Source organism: Balaenoptera physalus, assembly GCF_965194825.1.
Source record: "Balaenoptera physalus genome assembly, chromosome: 1".
NCBI classification, from domain to species: Eukaryota; Metazoa; Chordata; class Mammalia; order Artiodactyla; family Balaenopteridae; genus Balaenoptera; species Balaenoptera physalus.
Window position 1 is genome coordinate 183,130,472 of NC_138882.1, and position 25,377 is coordinate 183,155,848.

The window sequence follows — 25,377 nt, forward strand, 5'->3', positions numbered from 1 at the left end:
GCCCAGGTTCATGTGCAAACTGCTCCTTAAATATTTTCTTTAAGGTATGTACATTGTGTTTTTAGGCATAATGCCATTGCACACTTAATAGACTAAGGTATAGTGTAAGCATAACTTTTATATGCACTGGGAAAATAAAGCGTGACTTGCTTTATTGCAATATTCGCTTTATTGCGGTGGTCTGGAACCCAACTCAAAATATATCCCAGGTACGCCTGTACTAGTCATGGTAACTTTGATCACTTAGTTAAAGTGATGTCTCCCTGAGGTTTCTCCACTGTAAAGTTACTATTTTCCTTTGTAATTAATAAAAATCCTGTGGGGAGAAATATATATATATATATTTTTTTTCTGATCATGCAGAAGCCCAGGATCCTTCCCTCTAGGCCAGAAAGTGCAATGTCCTCTCCTTTTTCCTCATTTTCAGGGATGATTCCTGCCCTCCCCTCCAAGCCCAAGGCTTTCCCCAGAAAGGAACAGAGACATCAACATATAAGGAGCTCAGAGATTTATCTGCATTATTTCATTCACAGATGAGGAAACCAAGGCTCAGAGAGGTAAGGATTTGCCCAAGGTCACAGAGGCAAGTGAACAAAGTGACAACACTAGGATTCAATCCAGGGGTATTGACCCCAAACCCTAGTCTCAACCCCTTAATCACACGGCCTCCCTGGACTTCAGGGCTGGCATCTGGGAGGCGTTTGCTGCAGACTAATTGGGGGCAGTGAGGTCCCTGGGCAAGGGCCCAGGCCAGCAAGCCCCGTGCACACCCACAGGCCTGTGGTCACCATTTTGCACACACGTGCCCCAAGGCTCAGAAGGATGTGAGTGAGGGAATAGGCATGGCTCAGAGCAGCACAACGCCCTGCTAGAGACCCTCATGGCACAATAATTAGAAAAGAATTCAAGGCTACCTGATACCACCTGGGCCCACTACTCAGTAGCCATAATACCTTGGATGAGTTACTTAACCCCCGTCTCTGTGCCTCAGTTTATTCATCTGCAAAATGGGGATTAAAAAGTACCTACTGGGGCTTCCCAGGTGGCGCAGGGAAGAATCCGCCTGCCAATGCAGGGGACATGGGTTCGAGCCCTGGCCTGGGAAGATCCCACATGCCGCGGAGCAACTAAGCCCGTGCGCCACAACTACTGAGCCTGCACTCTAGATCCTGCGAGCCACAACTACTGAGCCCCCGTGTCACAACTACTGAAGCCCGCACACCTAGAGCCCGTGCTCCGTAACAAAGAGAAGCCATCCGCAACGAGAAGCCCGCGTACCGCAATGAAGAGTAGCCCCCACTCGCCGCAACTAGAGAGAGCCCGCGCACAGCAACAAAGACCCAATGCAGTCAAAAATAAATAAATTAAAATAAATAAATTTTTTAAAAACTACTTCTAAGAAGTACCTATTTCATGGGGTTCTTAAGAAAATTAAAAGTAAATACATGCAACACGCTTGGAGGGGTCCCTGGGACACGGTAGTCTCTGGCTGTCATTAACACCCAGGGCACAGACCAAGTGTGATGACCAAGCTCTACCTTGGGAGTTGGGGATCCAGGCTGGAGTCTCATCTCCACTGGCAGCTGAGCTGAGCCTTGGTGTCCTCATCTGTAAAATGGGGTTCCTGCTACCTGGCCCATGGGACTCCCAGCGGCATCCCTGAGGTCAACCACAAAGCCCCAGCAGGCTCAGTCAGTGCCAAGATGCCCGTCCTTGACGTGTCACCACCAAAATGGGAAACAGCAAATGGGACCATGTGCCTGGATTCTGCATCCCAGGAGTGTGAGAGACCCTGGAGGAGGCTCAAAGGGGAACCCCAAGGGCTTCCAAGCCGTGAGGGTCTGGGGGCAGCCAAATCCATCTGCAGGCTGGGCTCTGCCTCCTCCTCTCGGTGTGACCCCAGGCCCCCCCTTGGCCTCTCAGAGCTTCAGGCTACATCTCTGTAAAGTGGGCATGACAGCACCCGCCCGGAGGATGCCACAGGCTGCCACAGCCAGGAGCCGGGGCGTAGGTGTGAACATGAGCAAACAGGTGGGGTTGCTCGGCTATTTCCTTTTTTTATTTTTTTTTAAGTCTTCCTTGAGCTATGCATGGTCTGGAAGCTTCAAGGTCAGAGGCTGAGCTGGAAGAAATGTGTTGTGATGCCCCTGAAATGAGCCTCGCTCTTAAAAGCGATCCAGAACCTTCCTGCCACAGCGGTCTCTGGCAAAAGAGGCAGTCTGGCTGGGGAAGGAGCATCGACTGAAAACCAAGAGTGGCCCAGCAGGATTATCTACAGAATTATCTACACTCAGGGATTCCAACTGTTTCTAAAGTGCAGAGAGGAAAAGGACAGAAGGAAACTCACTAAGGTATATGAACAGTGTTTGCTTGGGTGGCAGGGCTCCAGAAGATTTTCTTTTGACCCTCTTTCCATGTTTCTGAATTTTCCAGATCTTCTACAGTGAGTATTATAAGGAGGGAAGATGAGAAGAAGCATTCTCATTTTTAAAAAGAGAACTAAGGCAAAGCATCACAGGTCGGACCAGACAGTAGCTGCAAGATGGTGTTGAAAGGGTGGGATCTGTTGCTAGATCTGAGTTCGAATCCCAGCTCTGCCACTTCCAGCTGTTACAATTCACCCCCTTCTCCCCAGCGCCCGCCTCACAGAGGTCCTGTGCTCATGAAACGGGGACCGTGGTGTGTGGTGGTGTAGCTCTCAGCCTGCAGTGGCCACTGTTATCACGGTGATATTCACAGTGCTCCAAGTGGGTGGTAGGGTTATGGAGACTTTCTTCTTTGGGGGGGGTCATCTCTTTAAAAACGACTGCCAAGACTGGCTAGGCAGGCAGACCCCCTGAACGGTGCTCTTGCCCGTGACCCTACACAGAACGACCAGCAGCAGGCTGTACTTCTCAAGCACATTCAGACAGAGCGAGAAGCAAAGGAGCAAGCCCAGCTCCGGGTGTGCCCCGCAAGCAGGTCAAGTTCAGTGACTGGGACCACCCAAGAGCGGCCAGATTAGCACTTCCCTCCACCCTGGACAGCCCTGCTCACCACAGCAGGTGTCTTCCAGGCTCTAATTTAATCAGACCCTTATCAGTTCCTCCTTCCTCTAGAGCTCAAGGTCCATCCAGCCCAGAGGCCCAGCAGGAAACCCTCCTCCAGCCTGCACGCACCCGCCCCTCCTCACTAGTCCCTGAGATTCACACCATCCGGGACCATCTCCCACCTCCCACTCACGTGAATGGCCCCATCAGCTCCCCCTGAATGAGGCCTGGAGAAATACACCAGGAAGGCTCCTGAAAATCAGGGAGGCTGCACAAACCAGGCCAGGAGTTTGAGGACAGGGAAGGCGGGACTCTGCGGGGAGGGGAGGAGAGGGGAGGGGAGGGTGGGCAGGGGCCCAGGTAGGCAGGCAGGCAGGCAGGCAGGCCCAGAGGGAGATGCTGGCATAACGGAGTTAGGCAGCCTTGCCAGAGGAAAGGTAGATGCCACCCTGTTCTGCACGGAGGGAAACAAGGACCAGGATCTGGCCCAGGCCCTCACCTCCAACTCTGGCCTCAGAGGCACCCTGTCTCCTAGAAGCCAGGAAAAAAGTGCGGGACGGGAGGTAAGACCAGGGGTGTGGACCAGAGCTCCTCCTGCAACCACAGACTCTGGGAGGCCTCTCCAGCTTTCGGCCCCTGTCAGGTGTGAGCTTGACCAACACATGCCCACCTCTGCTGCCACAGCAAGGGTTCCAAAACACACAGCCTCAGACTCTTCCTCGTCGCCTTCACCTTCGGAATGCAGGTCCTCAGCAAGGCCCTCCCTGACCTGCCGCACCACCCTCCCCACCGACCTCTCTGGTCTGGGCGGTTCCCACGCCCGGCCTGACTGTTCCAGCCCTCATGAAGGGCTTCAGGCCCATCGCTTTGCCGACCTGTTCTATATCTCTGGGTCTTTGCTCAGGTTGTTTGTTCCCTCCAGAGAGAATTCTCTCTCAGAACCAAAAAGCAAACTCCTACTCAACCTTCAAAACCCAGACCCTTCTCTGTGAGGCCTCCCCAGACCCATCTCATGCAGTGGTTCCCAAGCCTAGTTTAAAAAATACCTGAGTCTGTGCTCACTTCGGCAGCACGTATACTAAAATTAGAACGATACAGAGAAGATTAGCATGGCCCCTGCACAAGGATGACATGCAAATTCGTGAAGCGTTCCATCTTCTTTTGTTATACAGCAGCAACTAACACAACAATGTAAAGCAATTATACTCCAATAAAGATGTTAAAAAAAAAAAAAGAAACCTGTGTCCCAGGCCCGCAATTCTGAATTGGTAGCTTGTGGGTGCAGCCTGAGAAAGTCTATTTTCAAAGAGCACAGGTGATTCTGGGATACCTACAGCCCCCATCAGAACGGTCTCCCTCCCTAAAATGACCTCTTCTTTTCGTCTCAGTGCCCGGAGCACCGACCCACACGCTAGGCAACAGCTGAGCTGCACTGAACTAAGCCCACAGCCTGAGAACTTTCATCTGCTTAGGATCCACTCACCGAGGAGCCCATGAGGCTGGCGTATCCCTGAACCTGGGGTGGCTGCAGGTGTGGGGCTTCCTGACCAGTGGAGGAGGCGCACAGGCCCAAATGGGAACCTCAGCGCAGGTGTCCTCTGCCCTGCCCAGAAAGCCCGGGGCCAGGAGGAAGAGCAGGGTCTGCAAGCTGTATGGTGGGGGCACCTCTGCCCTGGGAGTCCCTCATCGCAAACAGCCCCCCTGCTGCAGACTGTGGAGGGGGCTAGCTCGCAGGGGCTCTGGAGAGACAAGGTGCCTTAGCCAAGCGAACACAGGTGGAGGTACAGCAAGAGGGACACGTGTCCAGGACTCAGAGCCCTGGAAAGCACTCAGCCTGGGGTCAGAGAGACCAGCTTCAGACGCTGAATCTGCGCTTGCCCTCCAGCGGCCAGACCTCAGGAAGTTACTCACCCTCTCTGCGCTTCCTCTCCTCATCTGTCACATGCAGATGTAAGTGGAGTGACATCTGAAAATGCCGGTAGGCCCTTAATCAATGTTAGTTCCCTTCCTGGAGTTCCTGCCGCTCCTGGAGGACAGCGTTGCCCCATTCTGCAGATTGCTCAACTGAGTCAAGGCCGACGGTCCACCAGAATACCAGCCCTGACCTTCGTGACCCTCGTCACCCTTGAGATCACAAAATGATCGTCTTAGAAACGATAAGAGCTGCCGTCTCCCAGCACTGCCGTGCACCAGAACCCCTGCTGAACATTTTACAGTGTCTGTCTAATTTAATTCCCACAACAGATGAGAAAAGGAGGCTGAGAGACTGAGGATGTTCCCAAGGCCACGCAGTGGCTGAGCAGGGTCCCTGGATTGTGAGCTGGGAGAGCCGGGGCGGGACCTTCGGGCTGGTTCTCACGGGATGCCAGCACGGACCAGGTGCCAGGTGGCTGAGGGCGCGGGTGAGTGGGGGGAGCATCCTTCCAGACCCTCCACAGCCCATGGCGGGAGCCTCCAAATGCCAGAGGGACACAGGGCCAGCTCCTCTCCCTGCCCACTAGGCGCCAAGCCACTCAATGGGCTTCCTGCCATGGGCAGGGGTGAGGCTGGCCAGTGGCTGAAGCCTCAGACAATGGAGGCTCTGTAACTGCCTGGGGTAAGTGTCCCCTCTCCCTAGGCGTGCCCCCGGTCAGTGATCCCCAGGCAGGACAGGTTGGGGGCAGGCCCCTTCCACACCAACCCCGGAGGAGGCCTCTGGGCAGAAGGGACCCCTGGGGGCTGTTGCTAGGAAACCAGAGCCAGCCTGGAGAAGCTGCTGCCACCAGAACAGCCCCCAGACCCTCCCCATCCTCCTCCCCCTCCTCCTCCTCCTTCCCGCCCCCAGGCACATTAACCCCTTCGTCCCCAGAGGTCCAGTCCAGGCGGAAGGCCCCAGGCTGAAGGGCCAGGTGAAAAATTGCCAATCCGAGGGTCCCATATTCTTGGCCACATCCTGGGTGGCCCATTTGATGGGGCTCCACAGCACACACACCTGGAAGCTGGAAGAGGACAGCATGGAATTTGCACCACCCCTTCACCTTTCTGCGCCTCAGTTTCCCCATCCAAAGCCCGGGCAATTTAGTGCCAGGGCGGCTCTAGAACACTCATACCAGCAGTAGAGCATTTTCATGCCAGAACCAAACCCAAGAGGTGGCTTTGTTCCCTCCTTTTCATGGACAGGGAAGCTGGGGTTCAGACCGGGGAAGCAACCTGCCCAAAGTCACCCAGGAAGCATGAAGTGAGACCAGGAAATGGAGGGGTCTGACTCCAGGCAATTTCACGGAGCTGGATGTGGGGGAAGGATGGACGGTCCAGGCTGCAGAAACGGCCCAGGCAAAGGACCTCCGAATGCTGGGCCGCTCCCAGGCTCAGGACTCCAACCTCATCTTGATCTGCGCCTCCCCAGGCAACCTCACCCGTTTCGTGGTTTTTAAGACCATCTCTACGGTGACACCACCAGCCTGACCTTCCCTGGAGGAACTCCAGACCTCTGCCCAGAAGTATGCCTGCTCGGCACGTCTGCTCACTGGTCTACGGGGCATATTGAACTTAACATCCTGATGGCCACCCTCACTCCTCCCAGGAGTCCCATCTCACCTGACGGCAGCTCCTGCCTGCCAGGCGCTCAGGCTAAACACCTCAGGCTCATTCCTGGCTCCCCCCTATCTCTCACACCTACATGCCACCCATCAGCAAACCTCGTTGGCTCTACCCTCCAAACATGTCTAGAATCTGACCACTTCGCACCACCTCCCTTGCTACCACCCTGATCCACACCACCATCATCTCTTCCCTGGACCATTAAAATAGCCCCTTGACTGGTCTCCTGCTTCCCGCTTTCACCCCCCTACCCCCCACCCCACACACTTTGTTCTCAACACAGCAGCCAAGTTACTCTTCTCCTCAAAGCCTCAAATGCCTTCCTACCTCATTCGGAGTGGAAACCAGGGTCCTCACCTTGGCCAACAAGGCCCTACATGATGTGGTCCCTCCACCAACTCCCTGACTTCAGAGCCTACCCCTCTCCCCATAGCTTTTCTACCCTAGTCACAATGACCACCGTGCAGCCCCTCAAACACTCTACCACAGGGCCTTTGCACTTGCTGTTTCCTCTGCCTGGAACACGCTTCCCCCAGGTATACACATGGATGACTCCCTCACCTCCTTCAGGGCTCTGCTCAAAGGTCACTGTGTCAGAGAGGCCCCCTCCAACCACCTGCTTTAAAATCGCACATACATATCCCCATCACACTCTTTCCTCTGACTCTGCTCTCCCCGCCTTCATAGTATTTAACACCTCCGGGAATCTATACATTTTAGTTGTTTACATCACTTTCCTCCTACCAGAATGTGGACATTATCGTTTACGTTCATCGCTCCATCCACAGCCCTGGAATGGTGCCTGGCACACAGCAGACCTCAACACACACCTGCTGCATGAAGGAAGGGATGCTGGTCCACACCAGCCGCGCCACCACCATCAGAGGAGGGGAGAAGGCGGCCGAGGCCTGTGGGGCACCCGCTCTTGGGGCCGTGCCTCCTCCTGCCCGAAATCAGCCTCCGCTAGGACAGCTCCTACCAGGAGAGCTGCACAAACAGAGTCAGTGCCAAGCTGTGCAAGAGGCGCTTCCCCCAAAACCAGTCTGGGAAGAGGCCTGGGGCCCATGCCAGGGTGTGATCAGAAGAGGAGTGGGGCGGGTACGAGGAAGGACTTGGACTATTTTTACAAACTCGCTCCCAAAAAGACCGCATTCTTGTTCTCATGAGTCAGAAGCACGTGGCCGGGAGAGCAGACAGGACGCCGAAGCCCCGGGGGGCTGCCGCCCTCGGCCACTCTGGCAGGCAGGTGAGGGACCCTGGCATACGCCCGGCTTTCCCGGGAAAGGATCACAGAAGCCCCCGGCTGGCAGGCCACCGAGAGCAGAGGAAGCCTCCCTGTCAAAGCCCACAAGGGTCCAGTCTGGCTCCAGTCTCTTCTTCCGGCCCAAGCTCTGCCTCCCTCTGAGAGGGGGCTGTCCACTTTGTCCCACAGAGAGCTCCGGGCAGGAAGAAATAACCTTTGCAAAACTCGGAGCTAAAAATAGCTCAGCCCACCCAAGCAAGGCAGGGCAAGCTGGCTGGACAGCACCTGAGGTCTCCTGAAACACAAGCCCCGCAAGGAGCCCCAGGGAACCCAGAGGCCTCAGCCCCAAAGGCCAGCACTTAAGATTCAAGCCACCCCCTTAACAATGTGCGGCCCTCCCCCTAACAATGTGCGGCCCTCCCCTTAACAATGTGCGGCCCTCCCCCTAACAATGTGCGGCCCTCCCCCCAGGGAAGATGTGAGTGTCATTCCAGCAGCTCCCTGTCCTCCGCACCTGCCAGAGAGAGACGGAAATGCCTGTCCTCCCACCAGCCCCCAAAGGGGCGGAGCACCCACGAGTGGACGGGATCAGCCCCATTTTATAGACGAGGAAACTGAGGCTCAAAGAGATAGAGAGGTCTGTCCATGTTCAAGAAGCTCATCAGAGGCAGATCCATGATTAAGCTGCAGGTGGAGAGGTCTGGCCACGTCTTTTCGCTGTAGCAGGGTGCCTCTCCCTCAACAGACCCATGGATCCATCCCACTCCCTTGCAATGAATACCACACCTCTGACAAGATGCTGCCTGGGGCTCTGGGAAGGGGGCAGAGGAGACTGGGCTGGAGGTTTTGTGGGGAGGCGGGGTTTCAACCATGAAATAAATCTGCCCTGAATCCTGCTGTCCTGGGATGGAGTCAAATCCTGGACTATGTCCCCCACGGGGAACTGGTCCCAAACACCGGTCCTATTTCAGTACCAGCTTTGGCGAAAGCTTAACTGGTGCTCTCGACACCAGCCCTGTAATTGGACTCCTGAGGGACTGGCACCCACAGCCTGGTCCTACAGAGAATTCCTACCCTCCCTCCTCGCCGTCCTTCCGCCCTTCTCACAGAAACCGCACTGGGTACCATGGGCTGTGAGCCCGCCTCTGCCTGCATCCTGCTGCCCGGCGGAAAGTGGGGGACCCGTTGCACTCAGGGTGCCCCCATCCTGAGGCAGTCTCTGGTCCTGCAGGGTATCCCTTGGGTGCCCCTTTCTGCCACCATCATGCCCAGGTATGATTTTTAGGAGAGTGGGTCTGCAGTCAAACCTGGTTGGGTTCTGCCTCTCCATTTCCTCACCGTGACACAAAGACATTATTTCACCGTTCTGATCCCTGGTTCCCTCTTCTGTAGAAAAACTCTAAAAATCCCCACTGCAAAGAGTTGTTATAAGGATTAAATGAGAATAATTCACATAAAATACCTCGCTGAGAGCCTGGAACACAGGAGGTGCTCAATAAATGTTTACTGAATGAATGAATGACCACCTCCTTCTAACTGGACAGCAGCCCTGGCCTACAAGAAGGGAGGGTGTCCCAGGTAGAGCTGAGCAGTCCCAGGGCCCCCCCCCAATCACTGTCCGCCAGAGTCTTTCTGGGTCAGTGAAAGCCCTCCTGCAGCTTCTGACCATGCAGTGCCCCCCACTGAGGGCCAGGGGTGCCCACTCATGTGCTCTGCGACAGCCACCAGCTTGGCCTGGCCCTGAAGCTAACACTCAGCTCCCCAAAGCCGCCACCCACCTCCTGCTCCTTTTAAAGTCAAGATTCCGGGGAAGAAGGTCACATCAGGAAAGGAGAGGACCCCAGAAACAACAGTGATGCTGAGTTCCCTTAGTTGGTGTGAAACACGGTGATGACCAAAGCTCAGTGCGTGGTGCCAGGGAGACATTCCAACTGCCTGAATTCACGTGGTCAAGGGGAGGCGGGGCCTCGCAGCTGGCTGCAGATGTACCCCTTATGTAAAGCACCCTGGCTGGAGAATCAGCCCTGGGGAGAGTTGCAAATATCAGGATGCTTCAATTTCCTTGCTTGAACTCAAATGTATTCTGCTAAAGTCAGGGACAGCAACCCCGCCTCCGGGCAGCAAACTTACAGTGACCACCGCCCCCCACCCCCGACCCCGCCTGCCCACGGCTGTCACTTGACACTGCATCAGGAGCATCCTCAAGTGACCTGTGGAAAGAGACAGGCCTGGGAAGGCAGGATCTGGTGCTCTCTTCCCTGCTTGCAGCCAACAGGTGCTCCAAAATGCTAGATGGCGGCAGGGGGATACACGCGCGGACACCTGTGCCTTTCCTGCCAAGGCTGAGCCTTTGCCAGGTTCATCCGAGGTCTGTCCTGTGGCCAGGGTCTTGGTCAGAGGAGGGAGACACCATCTCCTTTCCCATTAGGATGCAAACCAGGAAGTGAGCGAGGAAGGTCACGTCTTCCACATATGTGCCCTGTATGTTAGAACTGAGGTCTCCAGGTCCCACTCCCTCCTTCTGGGAACCTAACAGCATTCAAGGGGAGGGCAGGAGAGCCAGTCTTTATCTCTCTGGATCCACCCAACAATATCTCTTAATCATTCCACGAAAATTGATTTAGCACTACTGGATGCCAGGCACCATGCAAGGGTCTGGGGGTTTGGATGCTGCCCCCTTGAAATCCACAACCCCACAGGGATGCAGATGCTAAACAATTAAACAAGTCCATACAGCTATACAAACCAGGATAGGCACTATGGGGTGGGGGGAACACCAGGGCTTAACTGAGATTGAGGCAGCCAGTCGAACATTCCGACTCAACTCCCCCAGAACTGATGATGGTCGTATGTACTCCCTAGGGTCGTTTGATGACCTGCCCTACATTGTAACCACACAGAGCAAGGGGACACAAGGTCTGGCGATGGCCCTGTTCTTTTGCCAGAGGCTCTGCCTCCGGTTGGCCTGGGCCAAGGCACACAACTGCTCAGGCCTCCAAGGGCTCTCCCACCTCCCAACGGATGTTTGCATTTTATGCCAAACCCAAGGAATACAGGATGTTGTGGGCGCTTTTTTCCTCTTTTGTTTTTTTTGGAGGGTGGCAGTATTGGATTTCAAATTTTCCATTCCATCTTGATTTATGCAATTACAGTTTCACTGATCCATCTAAGGCAGTGGTTCTCAACGGGAGCGACTTTGCCACCCAGGGACATTTGGCAATGTCTGGAGACATTTGGGTTGTCACAATGGGGAGGGAGGGGGAGGCTAGTGGCATGTAGGGGGTAGAGGCCAGGGATGCTCTGCATGTCCTACAGTGCAGAGCCCGGCCTCCACAGCAGAGAACTATCCAGCTCAAGTGTCGACAGCACTGAGGTAGAAAACTCCTGGTCTCGGGGCATCTGGTCAAGTCCTCTGAGGATCTAGAGCAGACACTGGCCTGTTAATGCAGGGTAGTGTTACTGTTATTAGTCACAGGGACACAGAGACCAAAGTCATTGCCACCGGTTTCCATGGCAGATAATACCAGGTTCCAAGTCTCTAAAGAAACTGCATTATGCTCTGGTTACTTGTTTTTGTGGATCTCGGGGCAGAGTCTGGGGGCAGAGACCACGACCTACTTTTCTGTGTGCCTCCACCACCTGGCGTGGCATCTGGAATACAGGAAGTGGGGAGGGAGGGCAGGAGGGAGGGAGAGAGGGCAGGCTGCAGCCTCTTCAAAGCAAGGACCACGCCTTACGCCTCTCCCTCCTCAGCACCCAGCACCGTTCCTGGCACCTAGCCGCCATCTCTGAGTTCACAAATAAACAACCAGACCGTGAGCTCTTCTGGGCCAGGGCCGTGCCCCACTCCCCTCTGACCACCCCCCCGCGCCCTGAGCCTAGCCTAGCACATGGCTCAGCCCTGGACACTTATTCATCAAGCATCTCCAGCATGCTGAGTGCCAGGCGAGGCCCCACTGGGCTGGTGTAGTGGTGAGCAAGACGGACACGGCCCCTGGCCCTCGGAGCCCACAGTCCAGCAGGGGAAGGTGAACTGAATGGGCTCCAACAGTCAAGAGCCGGCGGTGCTTCTGCGGGGGAGACCTGGAGGCCTAGGGGAACTCCCGGGAGTGGCCCTGAACCTGGGGTGGGGTGATGTCAGTTAATGCTCCTTGAAACAGTAAACAAAAGCATGAATAGTTCATCTCTGCAAGGCCTGGGACATGGGAGCAGGAGAGAGGGAGGGAGGACGGTAGAAAGGGGGCTTCCAGTGGGAGTCAGGGGCCCCTGCGCTGCCCTGGCTCGTCTCTCCCCAGCAACCCGGCCCAGGTACTCATCCACAAAAGCGGCACTGAGTAGGTGGAATCCAGGGCCCCCGACACTGGGCACAGAAAAAAGGCAAATGCTCGCTCCTCGAGTCGCCACCAAGGAGTGAGTGCAAAAATCAGCATCACAACACCTCACATGTATTAATTGCTAACTAAGGGCCCGGAGCAATTCCAAGTCCTTTAGTCCTATAATTACTTTAATCTTTACAACAACCTTTTGAGAGAGGAAATATTATCACCCCCATTTTACAGATTAGGAAACAGAGGCACAGAGAGGGTAAGAAAATTGCTCAAGGTCACACGGTCAATACAAGGGGGAACTGGGATTGGATCCCAGGCCATCTGGCTGCAGGGCTGTGCCTTGAACCCCTACGGTATTCACACCTTCGCACCTCAGCCACTAGCCGGCCACCAGTCCGCTGGGCTGCTCTGCTGCCTGGGAAATGCTCAGGTGAGCAGACGGGGCCATGGGGACCCCACTCATGGGCAGCTGGTGGGACAGGGGCCCTGAGCAGCAGCACATCAGGAGAACGTGGGGGACCAGCAGACAAAGTGCTCCGGCCCGGTGGCCCTGGGCAAGGGTTCCAGCTACGCTGTCCCCAGCAGAGCCTCAATAAGCGGCCCCCTCCCGGAGCAGCTGAATGCAAACATGTCAAGCCTCACTGGGCATCCTTGTCCAGAACCACCTGGGGGCTGAGGGTAGGCACAGGTTCCCGTGAACACCAGGGATTCACCCTCACCAATCCAGCCACTCCCCTGGAGCAGGCACCTGGGCAGAGTCTGCCTGAGATTCAGGTCCCACTGTGCCGGCTGTGTGCCAGGCACCATCTGAGCCAGCGCCCTCCCCTCTGCTGTGGCTGAGGATGACCACGACGTCAGGCCAAGCCTGGCAGGACCCCCTTTGGGCGGGCAGCATCGATCCCCTCGTAACCCCTCTCTTTGAAAGGGTGCCTGTTGATCAGAGCAGGCTGGGTGATCCACTGTGATTCTCAGCATTGGCCCTGCCATTAGTTCTGAGTCAAGCATGTTGTATTTTCCCACAATCAGTCACTCTCAGAAGAGAGGGATCTCTGAGAGGCTGAAATCCAACCCGTCCGCCAGGGCAAGAATTCCTTCTTGAGGATCCCAACAGATGGATGGGTCAGAGCACAAGCTTTGCAATCAGGCAGCCCTGACTCCAAATCCTGACCCCACAACCCAGCAAACATGTGACTTGACCTCCATAAGCCTCAGTTTACTCATCTGCACACTGGGTGTAATAACACCCCTGAGACCCAATTAAGTAATATACTCATTCATGCATTCAGTCAATCAATTCACGTTTATTAAGCACCCCTGTGAGCCAAGTACTGTTCTAGGTGCCTGGGATACATCAGTGAACAAAAAAAGAAAAAGCTTCCCTGCCCTGATGGAGCTTACTGAGCCCAGCCCTATGCCAGCCACAGAGTGGCTATTCCATAAATGCCTCACCTCTACCCAAGCCTGAGTCACACTGTCCCACATCATATTCTCATGTTTGAATTCCTCCTTTGGCAGAAGACTCATTGTCCCACATTAGAAAAGTCTAATAAACCTGCCCTCATTTCATCCTGTGAAGTTTCTCAGGACAAGCCTCCTCCCTCCTGCACGGGACACCCATAAGCTGTCCCTCCTTCCCCGAGTCAATCACACCCTCGCTAGGATGTGTTCCAGGCTGCCACTGTCCCTCTCATTGGTTCAACAAACACTTCCTGAGTACCCACTACATGCCAGGAGGTGGACTACCCTGGAACATTATCTGGGTTGCATTTCCTCCTTGCCAAGGTTGGGGCACACGTGGGAACACGGCAGCCTCAGCTCACCACCTGGGTCACCAACTCACATCACCAATGTGCATGGAAAGTCAAGGCCGTCCCTCCAGAAGTAGGTCCTGCGCTTTCCTGCTAACAAGTGTGAAATCCAAGTGACAGTAATTGACATGAAATCCCAACTACTGCTCTCACTAGCTGGGAATCAAACTAAGGCTCACTACGATCTCTGAGTTTCTAGTAAAACCAGGAGCCGGGTGTGGGGTTTCACATGCGCTTCGGGGTGGAAAGCCCGGCCCCCACGTGACTCCCCACTCAGTCTCGAGGCTCCCGGAGGACAGCGGCTGAGTCTGCTTGCTGCTCTACCGGGACTGACTAGCGCCATACCTGGCAGCTAACAGGGGTTCAAAAAATGTGGGTTGGATTGAACAGAGTCCGAAAACTGAGGCTCAGAAAGGCAAAGGGACTTGCCCGAGGTCACACAGCTAGAGAGCGGGCAGCGAGCTCCGGACCCAGGTCTGCGCGGCTCCAATGCCTCTGCCCGGCCTCCCTTTAAACTTACCCAGGTCTGAGTACGTGCAGCCCAGCAGCCTAACGGGAGCCCTCCCAGGACAGGCTTCCTGGGGCAAAAGTCACCACTCCTCCAGGCCCAAAGAAAGGAGAGATGAAAGCCAGCCACATGAGACCTTATTAGGGAAAAGTAAAGAAAGGAAAACCCAAAGCGCCCTGGTGGAGGAAGGGCCAGCCTGTGAGTCATGTAGCCCAGAATATTCCATTCATAGCTGGTTTCAGGGCGGACCGGAGAGGCGAGGGAGGCCAACCGCCCCAGGGGCCCACCCCAGGCGGCCCATGGAGCAGCCTCAGGACCGGGTGGACCTCGGGCTAGGGGTCAGGCTGCCTCTGCCACCAACTCCCACCAACGCTCGACAAGTCACTTCCTCTCCCAAGGCTTCTGATTTTCACAGTCTGTGAAAACAGCCAAGGGTCTGGGGCTGCCACTGCCTATAGGGCTGGGGGTGGGGAGACCAGGTAAAAGCCAACACCCCCCTCTCTCCCCAGCTAAGCTTACCCCACATCCCACCCGTCCTGTTGTGGAGCTGACGCCCCGTTCTGCCCCATCCCCAGCGGCCTGCAGGACCAGCCCATGCTACTCCTAGACTGCTGGCAGCACTGAGAAGCAGTCTTCACTCACCTTTCAGACCTGCTGGTCACTTTCAGCCTTAGAAGACTATCCCCTGAGAGCCTGAGGAGGGCAGTCAACTGACTGAACACCTACTTTCTACTAGGAGATTTGAGAACACTATCTCACTTCCTCTTCGCCATGGTCCGGTGAAGTAAATTATAATTCCTGTCTTTCAGAGGGAGCTGCCAAGGCTAAGCCAGACGAAGGCACCTGCCCAAGATCACACAGCTAATAAGACCCAGAATGCAAACCCAGGTCCTGAAGCCCCAAACCTATGTTCTCATTCTGGCTTGTGTATTGGCTCCCAGAGGATGGGAACTGTGGCTGGGCCCTGGGCGTCCCCCTCGTACATGGTCTTCAAGAGAAGGCTTATTTGACTGCCCAGGTGGTTACTCCCGAAGCCCTGCCCAGGCCCCAGGAGAGCTTTGTACATTGCAAACAGGAAGAGCTCCCTGGGATCCTGCCCCCAGCATCACTGCACTCAGGTGTCCTGAGCCCGGTCCTGCCTGCCAGGGACCCCAAACAAGACTGTCCCCACTTTGCAAAAAGGGAATCTGAGGCCCAGGCTCAGAGGAGCCAGAGAGCAAACCTCAGCACCTGTGATCCCCACAGCATCCTGGCATGGCCCTAGCAGCAGCAAGGAGACCACTGGGGGCCCAGGGCCAGAAAAGCATGGGCTTTGCTGAGAGGCCCTCCCGGGTCCAACCCCAGGTCCCCCCATTAGCTATGTAAACCTAAGCAGACCTCCTGCCCTCTCTGTGCCTTGGTTTCCTCCTCACTGTAAAACAGACACAGCAGCCCCTGATCACCGGACAGTAACGGCAAGTAAATGCAGTCACGTGGAATAGAGCAGGTGCCCTTTCTTCCCCTGGAGGGTGCTTGCCTATCCTAGCCATCAGCTGGCGGGAGGCTCAGAACCTGGCAGTCCCCCAGGCAACCAGCCCGAACAGGTTTCCATTCAGAGCTAGATTTCTGGGTTTAATATTTACCTGCTTGTGACCCAAATCTTCTGGGGCATCAGGCATGCCCAAATCACTCAGCCCTGAACATTCAAACCAAGCAGGGACATGATGTGGGAGAGGTAGGGTGCTGAGGCCAAGACAGGTGTCTGAAATCCCGGTCTCTCCAGGGCACCCAGACCCAGGCTGGCTGGGGAAGGAGAGTCCCTTCCATGTGCCCCTACAGACTAGTGCGACCCTCCCCCCATAGCACCCTGCTCTGAAGACCCCGTGCCCCTGTCATATGATGATCCATTTCCAAAGGACCCCAGAAACCAGTGAGGGCATGTGAAGTGGGGGCTGGGACCAAGAGAGGTGGCCCTACAGACATGAGACCGACCCCCAGAGTCTGCGGGCTGTGGAGGTGACCGTCCACGCCACCCTCACCAGATGGAGATTTCACTCTACCGGTTAAGACCCAAGTTTTCAGACTTCAGGAATAAGCCCAGTGCAGAAAAGGAACCACCAGACTCCGTGCTCCTCCCAGCAATCCTACAGGGCATCAGAGATGAGAAACCCGAACTCGGAGCCTGAGTCAGCTTGCCAAGGTCTCTATAATTAGTCAGAGGTAGAGGTGGGATTCGAACAAGGCCTTCTGGCTCCAATCACCCCAGCACGACTGCCTCCCAAGCTCCACACTTCAACTAACATTTATCAGATGCTTTACTGGGTGCCAGGCACTGCTCTGAGTGCTTTACACACGACAGCTCTCTTAATCGGTTCAAGAACCGGATGAGGGAGAGGCTGGTATTATCCCATTCGACAAACTGAGAAACTGAACTGAAACACGGGGAGGGTGAGACACTTGCCTCAGGACACACAGCTGACAAGAGGCAGAAGTGAGAATCAAAACCAGGCTGATGGGGCTTCCCTGGTGGTGCAGTGGTTAAGAATCCACCTGCCAATGCAGGGGACATGGGTTCAAGCCCTGGTCCGGGAAGATCCCACATGCCACGGAGCAACTAAGCCCGTGCGCCACATCTACTGAGCCCGTGAGCCACAACTATTGAAGCCCGCGCGCTTAGAGCCTGTGCTCCGCAACAAGAGAAGCCACCGCAATGACAAGCCCGCGCACCACGACAAAGAGTAGCCCCCGCTCGCCGCAACTAGAGAAAGCCCACACGCAGCAACGAAGACCCAACGCAGCCAATAATTAATTAATTAATTAATTTTTAAAAAAAAACAGGCTGATGCCAGAGGCCAAGGCTCTTAGCCACCCACCCTCGCATCTACTCACCTCCCCAGAGCACCCTGTCCTCCTCATCCACCAACAGAGGCAGAGCCCTTGGGTTGCAGAAGAGACCCACTCTAGGAAAAGAGCCATGGGCTCAACGAGTTTTCATAGAGGCAATGGCTCTGATCCGCACAAGGAGAGAACTGAAGGCCGAGGAGGCCGACAAAGGTGACAGCTGGGGGGCCCCCTTGGTCATCTCCATTCTCCCCCTTCCCCCAGCCAAGGGAGCCCAGGCGATGGTGTCATTCCCCACCTGCACCCTCCCCAGGGCCCACAGAGCCACAAGCTCCTCAGTGTGGCCCACAAGGCCATCCCTTCTTCCAGATCACCCCACACCTCCCCACTCACCAACGACGAATGTTTGCTGAGCACCTACTGTGGACCAGGCCTCATGGAGAAACAAACATGGAAAACAAAAGACAGAGCCTGAGCTCCAGGAGCAGAAGAGGTGCCCCCACCTGCCCAGCCACAATGACCTGCCCTCCCCAGGGCAAGACCCTTCCTTGGCCTGGAAGCCACGCCCTACGTTACCTGCCTGGGACCCTCCCACCTACATTTTGAGCCTTAACACAAGCCAGCTTCAGGGAGATCTTCCATGAGGCCCACTGGGAGAACCAGCCACTCGCCCCTCTGGGCAACTAACACTCTGGATTGGAATCATTTGCTTTGCTTTCTGACCCCTCCACCCATTAGACTGTGAGCTCCTTGAGGGTAGGGGCAAGGCTTTTCATTTCTGTCTCTCCAGTACCTAGTGCAGCCCTCAACACATGGTAGAGATTCAAGAGTGATGGGTGGCTGGGTGGATGGATGGTTAGGTAAATGGGTGGATTAGTGGATATATGGATGGATGGATGGATGGATGGATGGATGGATGGATGGATGGATGGATAGATGGTTGGATGTGTGGATAGATGGATGGGTGGATCGATTGATAGATGAATGGATAGGTGGATAGATGGGTGGATCTATTGATGGATGAATGGATAGATGGATAGATGGGTGGATGAATGAATAGATGGATGGATGGATGGATGGATGGATGGATGGATGGATGGATGGATGGATGGATGGATGGATAGATGGATTGATGAATAAAAGAATAAGTGAATGAAAAAATGACAGGTGTCCATAAGCAGTGACCAAAGGCCACTGGGCTCAGGGCTCTACTTCAATCTGGAATTTACCAGGAAGCCCAGCTTTGCCCAGGTATTAAATCTGACCCAACCATTTTCTAGACATATTTCCCAAACCTGGCTGAGCATCGCTATGTGATCACTGTCTGTCTCCTTCACCAGGCTGCAGCATAGGTGACATAATGTCCGAGACCGCATCTGGTCTAACAATTATGTCCTCAACGCCTTCCCCTGGGGCTAGAGCATTACATGAATGAATGACAAACAAATGAACCAAAGACCTAGGGGGCTTTTTAAACATGGAGATTTCTTGTCCCAGCCAAGATCTGCTGGCTTAGAATCACTAAGGGTGAGACTCAAGAATTCGTATTTTGTTCAAAAGCTTCCTGGAGATCCTGATAATCAGTCAGGTTTGGTAAACACTAGCTTGTCGGCAAGAAGAGTAACCAGCTACTGAAGGCTGTGACCACAGATAAGGGCAGCTCGGAACAGGGTCACACAGTCATCACCAAACCTGGCAGGTTGTCACTCTCCTAAGCCTTTTTTGGCACAAAGAGAGTCTAACGGCCTTTTTCAAAGTGTGGTCCTTGAACTACTGACTACACAACAACCTGGATGAAGGGGAGGCTTTTTTAAAATGTAGACTCTAAGGTCCAACCCCAACCTACAAACTTAGAATCTCTAGGGGTGAGGCCCGAGAATCTGCATTCTTTGCAGGCTGTCGGGGCAATGCTGGCACACACTAACTTATAAGAATTACTGGCTCCCAGTTCCCAAGGGTGCTCAGAGCACCTGCTTGTATCTGGCACCTTCATGCACACCTAACCTCCTGAGAAAGAAAAGCTCCTGTCAGGACATCTTGGGAGTTCCCTGGTGGCCTAATGGTTACGATTCTGGGCTTTCACTGCCGTGGCCCAGGTTCAATCCCTGATCGGGGAACGGGGAACTGAGATCCCGCAAGCTGTGCAGTGCAGCCAAAAAAAAGGGGGATATCTTGGATGACTCCAAGAACCCAGCAAATGAATGAGGGTATGAGGCCAAAAGGTAACAAATGTGCCCATTCCTCAGAACATCAGCCCCAAAGGGAACCAACAAATCACTACACCTAGCCTCTTATCTTACAGATGTGGAAACTGAGGACCAGGGAGGGCTGTGTCTTGCCCAAGGTTATAAAAGGGTGAGTGGCAGAGCCAACCTAGAAGCCAGGTGACCATGCCCCAGACTCACCCCACGGTCCCAGGCTGCCCTGCCTCGCATCCTCCAAGCCTGCTCCCAGGTAAGCCTGGCAGCAGGGCAGCAGCTGCCGGCCCTGGACATCTCAGCCAGTCTTGCTGTCCCAGGAAGACAGGGTGGCTCCAGTCAGGGAAGCCTCCTTCTGTTTCCACCACGTACGGTGATAAAGCAGCTCGTGCTCCAGGAAGGAGGAGGCGTCAGAGAATGGAATGAGCGGAAACAGTCTGGTCGGTTATGCATCCCAAGGAGACTGGTGAGGGTGCTGAATGTCACAGCTCAGTAGGGATGTCTCCCCAAAACTCTACGATCAGTCCACAGTGCCTGAGTTCCAATGTTTAAGTAGTCCTGAGGAACCACCGACATCAGTGTTTCTCAGTCTGCACATCTGGGGGAATACCTGTGTCCTGAAATATGCTAATAGATACTCAGTGCAAAAAAAGGTGTTCAGTGGTCAAAGACCATGGAAGAACCAGGGTAGAAATTGCCCTTCGAGAAGTTAAAGGCACTGAAAAGTCCTGCGATTTCAGAATCTGCTTGAATCATGATACAGATGAAGAAAGTTGGAGGCTGAGAGGAATTACATGCCTTGCCCAGAGTCACAGGGCGAGGAAGGGGGTGGGGGGACGGCAAGGCCTGAGCAAGACAGCCTGCCTCCAGAGTCCATACTGGCGACCACCGTGCTTATACTCAGCAAGATGATTCCTCTGTTTACTGTCGCTGTTCTTGCTCTTGATCTTCTGATGGAAGGGAGAGAGGGCGGGCAGCAGCAGGGCCTGGGCAGGAAGTCATCCCCACGACAGTGGCCATAGGAAGCTGAGGATCCAGCTTCCCAAATCCTCTTCTGTTCTCGGGTCTGCTGTCACTGGCCGTGTGACCTGGGGCAAGTCACGGCCCTTCTCCAGACTAAGACGTCCCATACATAAAATTAGGAGCTTGGAGTAGATAATCCCAGAAGGCCCTTCCAGCTCTAGATAAGAGTCCGACCCCACTGTCCTACCCTCAGCTCCCATTTCCCTCCCCGTCAGCCACAGCCTCTCCCTGGTCTCAAATCCTCGACTCTGTAAACAGCCGCGGCCTGCGCTCTGTGGCCGGGCTGCCAGGCTAGGCTGAGCTCTGGCCGACGGCGGACTAAGCACTGTTTTGCTCTCCCTGCCATCATCCCTTCATCATCCTCCCTGTGGCTCATCCGTTGAGTGTTTCCAGATAGGACCCCAATCACCATCGCTCAAGGGTGGAAGAATAGGGTGGATTTTTCCATCTGGGGTCCCAGAGAGCCGGTTTTACCAAGAGCTCCGTACGATGGGCCACGAGGCAGGGTGGATCCCGCACAGACCCTTAGCACTGCCTCTGGGCTTTTAAGTCCAGTTCTCACATAAAGGTAACTGTATAGCCTGGCCCTCGGGAAAGTTAGCTAACCTCTTTATGCCTCAGTTTCCACACCTGCAACGTAGCTAATAATACCCACCTCCCTGGTGAGCACACCATTCAGTTACACGCAAAGCGGCCAGCTCAGTGCCTGGCACACAGGGCGCTCCATCAATGCTTAGATCATAAGCTGCTATCTAACTATAGGGCTCTCTGAGTTGTTTTCTCAATTCAATCTCCCCCCGCCCCCCAGGCAACAGAGAACAGAAAGTAGAAAAACGTGGCAGATGTTTGACTCTTGCCGACTCCCAGAAATCCGAAATCCTATACTCGTGGATTATTAGAATTGGTAGAGACCCTAGATTCTCCACCTGCTCATTTTGCAGAAGAGGAAACTGAGGCTTAGGGTGAAGTTAGAGGCAGGATGAAATGTTGCCCAAGCTTTCCTGGCTGGTTTGAGGAAGAGGTGGGAGGTTAGAACCCAGGTGCCGGGCTCCCAGTCCGGTGGTCTTCCTGAGGCCCTGGGGTAGCGAAAGGGCAGAAGGCCAGTATCCCTGGGATGCTGGGATTCTTGTCCCAAGTCTGCTCCAAGTGGCTGTGAGATGATGAGCAAGGGGCCTAGGCCCACTGGGGCTCCAAGGCCTCGTGATAAAACTTACGGGGTTGGACTAGATTGGGGTGCCCCAAAGTGGGGTGGCCAGAAAGCTGGAGCCCCAGAAGATTCTATCAAGTGATTTGCCAAGGAACTTTGACAGGGACCAAAGGGGTTTCAAGGGAGAGCTCCAGAGTCAGATGGATCAGTGTTCAAGTTCTGCCACTTACAAGTTGTATGACTTCAGGTGAATTACCCTCTCTGTTCCTCGGCTGCTCCATCTGTAAAATGAAGATAACCCTACATACCTCAAAGGTTGCCACATGAACTGAAAGAAGATAATGCATGCTGCCTGGCACACTCGAGGCCCTCAGTGAAAAACACCGGTTATTTTTTCAATCCCTCGGGAGCACGTTTAATATTATCCCTCCCTCACAGATGAGGTAACCAAGACTCCAGAGAGGCAAGACACCTGCCCAAAGTGACGGGACTCACAGGAACAGGGCTCTGGGAACCGCTCCCCATCTCTTCCAGCCTCCTGAGAAGGAGGCCTCTGCCTGGCATCAGTAAAATACAGCCATCCTCCCCAGCGGAGACCGCCGCCCTTGCTGGCCTCCCATGACCTGGCCCAGCCCCAGAGAGTTTTCTCATCACTCACTGGGGAGGAAGCCAGTTCCCCAGGAAACTGCTTAAACATGGGGCCCCAGCTCCTGGGAAGGCGGACTCCCAGTTCCCAGCAGCAGCCCAGCTCCTCCCTCCCAGAAGTCCCACCCAGCCTCTGAGACCGGCAAAAGGACAACATTTAAAGGCACAGGGGGACCTGCAGGTGGTGACAGTCCACTGGAGCCTCCTGTGAGCCCCTCGCAGAGGTTACTTGCCACCTGCTTCCACCTTTGAGACTCTGGTTGTTTCACTCAAGAAACCAGCAGGAATCTGGATGCCGTGTTATGCTGCGTGACCTCAGGCAAGTTGCTTAACCTCTCTGAGTCTCAGGAACCTTTTTAGACAAGAGAAATGAGCAGAGTTTGGGAAGCACGAAGAAAGCAGCAAGAGTTTGCAGAACAACCTAGGAATCAGAGGGCCTGTGAAGGCCTCTAAATGTCTCCCTGATGTCTCCTGTCCCTTCCACCTCAGCCCCCACCAGGACAAAAAGTGCTGACCACGCTGATCGTGCCCCTCCCCAGCTAGAAACAACTGAATGGCTCCCCATGGTCAAGATAAAGTGCAAGCTCCTAGCGAGACGGACAGAGTTCTCAAGTGGTGTTCCTGACCGCACCCCTCCTGATCTCGCAGGCCCTACTTTGCACTCACCCCCAGCCTCTGTACACACCTGGGACGCTTCCCTCTCTCAGAACCAACTCTGCCTCTAGGCTGCTTCGCCCAGCACTCCCTGGGAAGCTCCGGTGAGCCCCTATGCCTGGGTCGCGCACTCTCCTTTCCCTCCACGGTTACCTGTCTGCTCCCCCAACCCCAGATAGGTGGTCACCGTATTGCACTCATCTCCAGCTCCTAGCCCAGTACCCGGCTCCGAGGGGGTGTCCAGTAAATATATGCTGGGAGGAGAGGAATGCGAGGACAAGCAACTGAGAACAAATTAACGAATCCACGAGCTGTGGCGTCCTCTTCTGCAAAACGGGCGTGCGTGGGAGAAGCAGCCAGACTCGCTGGGTGCGGACCCTCACCCCCCTTTTGTGGCTGGCACAGGCTTGCTGGGTGGTATTTCTCCTCTCGGGACCCCTCTCCCCGCTGTAGAGGGAGGACAATAACGGCACCCGCACCTCACTTACCGTGAGGACTCAGCGACCTAATCCTCCCAGAGTGCTCAGTCCAGTGCCTGGCACGAAGAGGTGAGTTCCTTGCACTTGACCTCTGGGGAAGAAAAGTAGGAGACGGGCGTGACACGGGGCACTGAGCTCCTGCTGCAGGGTCCGAGTGTCCTTGACACCACCCTCCCAACTGGCTTGGATGCTGCCCCCGTCTGCTGGCACGGGACCCACACCCCAGCAGCCCGGTGCCCCGGAGAACGTGAGCCCCACTGAGTTGGGAATGAGGGCTCAGCCCCTCTGTGCCATCTCAGACCAACCACTGACCTCTCTGATCCTTTCTGTCTATACAAAGGCGGGCTGAGGCTGCTTCCGTCATTGTGGGGACCCAGCCATCTCTGCCTGTTCCTTTAGTGGCCGCAGAATGACCTCTTCCGGGGGGAGCAGTCTTGGGGGGCCTTTACCTCACCGTCCTCTGGTCCAGGTTTCATTAAGAAACATGAGGCCATCAGATGGGACTGTCCCCAACTTCTCCTCATGTATAATCCAAATCTATCCCAGCTTCTCCCATTTCCTAAGAGCATCCTGGCTCCCATCAAGGGCCAATGCCTCCCCCCAACTCCCACATCATCACACTGGGTACCACCCTCTCTCATTTGCCTAAAGATCCGGTTCCCGTAGCTGCCCCCTGTGTCTTGTCCCCTCTCGGAGCAGTGCTGGCCACCAGCACAAACCACTCTCCTGGGTCCCCCCACTTCCCCTCCACCCGAGACATCTTTTTCCAACCCCCCTTTGCCTGGCCAACATCTCAGCGCTGTCCGCACACGCTGTCTCTCCTTGCTCCCCTCCCATCCCAGCCAATCCCGCTGCAGATTCCAACCCCATCCCTCCTCCAAAAGTGCCCTTATAAAGGCCCAAACTGCCTCCGTGTTCCTGTCTGGTCTTACTTCCACTCTCAACGGCCTGCAGCCCTGTGGCCCACCAGCTCTCTTCTGCAACAGGCCCCGTGGCGTGGCGTGGCGTGGTGTGGCGGCTTCCCAGAGACCCCACTCTCCCTCCCTTCTCCTGCTAGCACCCTGGTTGCCCCTCCTCGGCCTCCTCTCCTGGATCCTCCTCCTCCACCTGGCCTCCGGGTGGTCCCACCTTCGCCATCTATATGCTAATGACACCCAGCCAAGGGGCCCCCACCTCTCCCGTGGACTTCTAAGCCAGCCTCTCAACGTGAACCTGTCCCCAGCTGGATTCCTGGATTCTCCAAAGCCATGCTCTCAACCCCCTCGGAACCACCTTTTTGTAATGACACCACCACCCACGTAGACACTCAGAAGAAGATTCTAGAAGTCTTGGCTCCTCTTGATTCCTCTCTTTCCCTCAGCCCCTGTGACCAATCCACCAGCAATTCCAGCCGATTCTTTCTCTAAGTCTTCTCTCCAGCTCCATGGCCACCTCTCATACCCGAGCCACCCGAGCCTTTCCTCCGGGCCCAAGTCCATCCGGGTGCCCACAGCCGGTTCTCCTCCTGCAGCCAGAGGGTACCTTCCTGAGGCGAGTCGGAGCCCACAAGGCTCCAGCAGGCTGCGGAAGGGGTCAGCGGGGCGGGATGCAGGCACGCGGTCACCAGTCACCTGCGGGCGAGGCCTCCCCTTTCTCATCTATGAGGCCATCCCTCACCCTCCAGCATCCACGCCAGTGCTTCCCCGTCATAGGCACTCAGTTATTTCTGAATAAATTATCTGAAGAAAACATAAATTTCTTTCCAGAGCTATTTATAGCTGGAATCTTGGGATTGTATTTCATGAATAAAGGTATTTACAGGAAACTAAAAAGAAACTGCTGATGGCTTCCTGCTGCACCTGGATTAGCCATCCTAACTGCTTGCCTTGATCCACATGGCCCTCCACAGCGTCTCCTTATACTGCCCTCCCCGCCTT

General features: G+C 55.0%; 1 protein-coding gene across 15 annotated transcripts in view; it reads right to left on the reverse strand.

Moving 5' to 3' along the window:
• The window catches only part of ARHGEF10L (Rho guanine nucleotide exchange factor 10 like), a 173,928-nt gene that overhangs the window by 125,910 nt on the left and 22,641 nt on the right, over window positions 1-25,377 (reverse strand). For 9 of the 15 annotated variants that reach the window (XM_082465114.1, XM_082465113.1, XM_082465122.1 and 6 more), the window contains exons 2-3: window positions 23,471-23,552; window positions 22,504-22,680 (exon numbers count right to left, since the gene is read on the reverse strand). The exons of 2 other annotated variants lie outside the window; for them this stretch is intronic. The gene's annotated coding sequence lies outside the window, so the exon portion shown is untranslated. Of the gene's footprint in view, window positions 1-7,352; window positions 7,375-7,438; window positions 7,590-14,507; window positions 14,533-22,503; window positions 22,681-23,470; window positions 23,553-25,377 lie in introns of those variants that run through there. 4 more of the 15 variants (XM_082465117.1, XM_082465121.1, XM_082465118.1 and 1 more) reach the window with 4 other exon arrangements.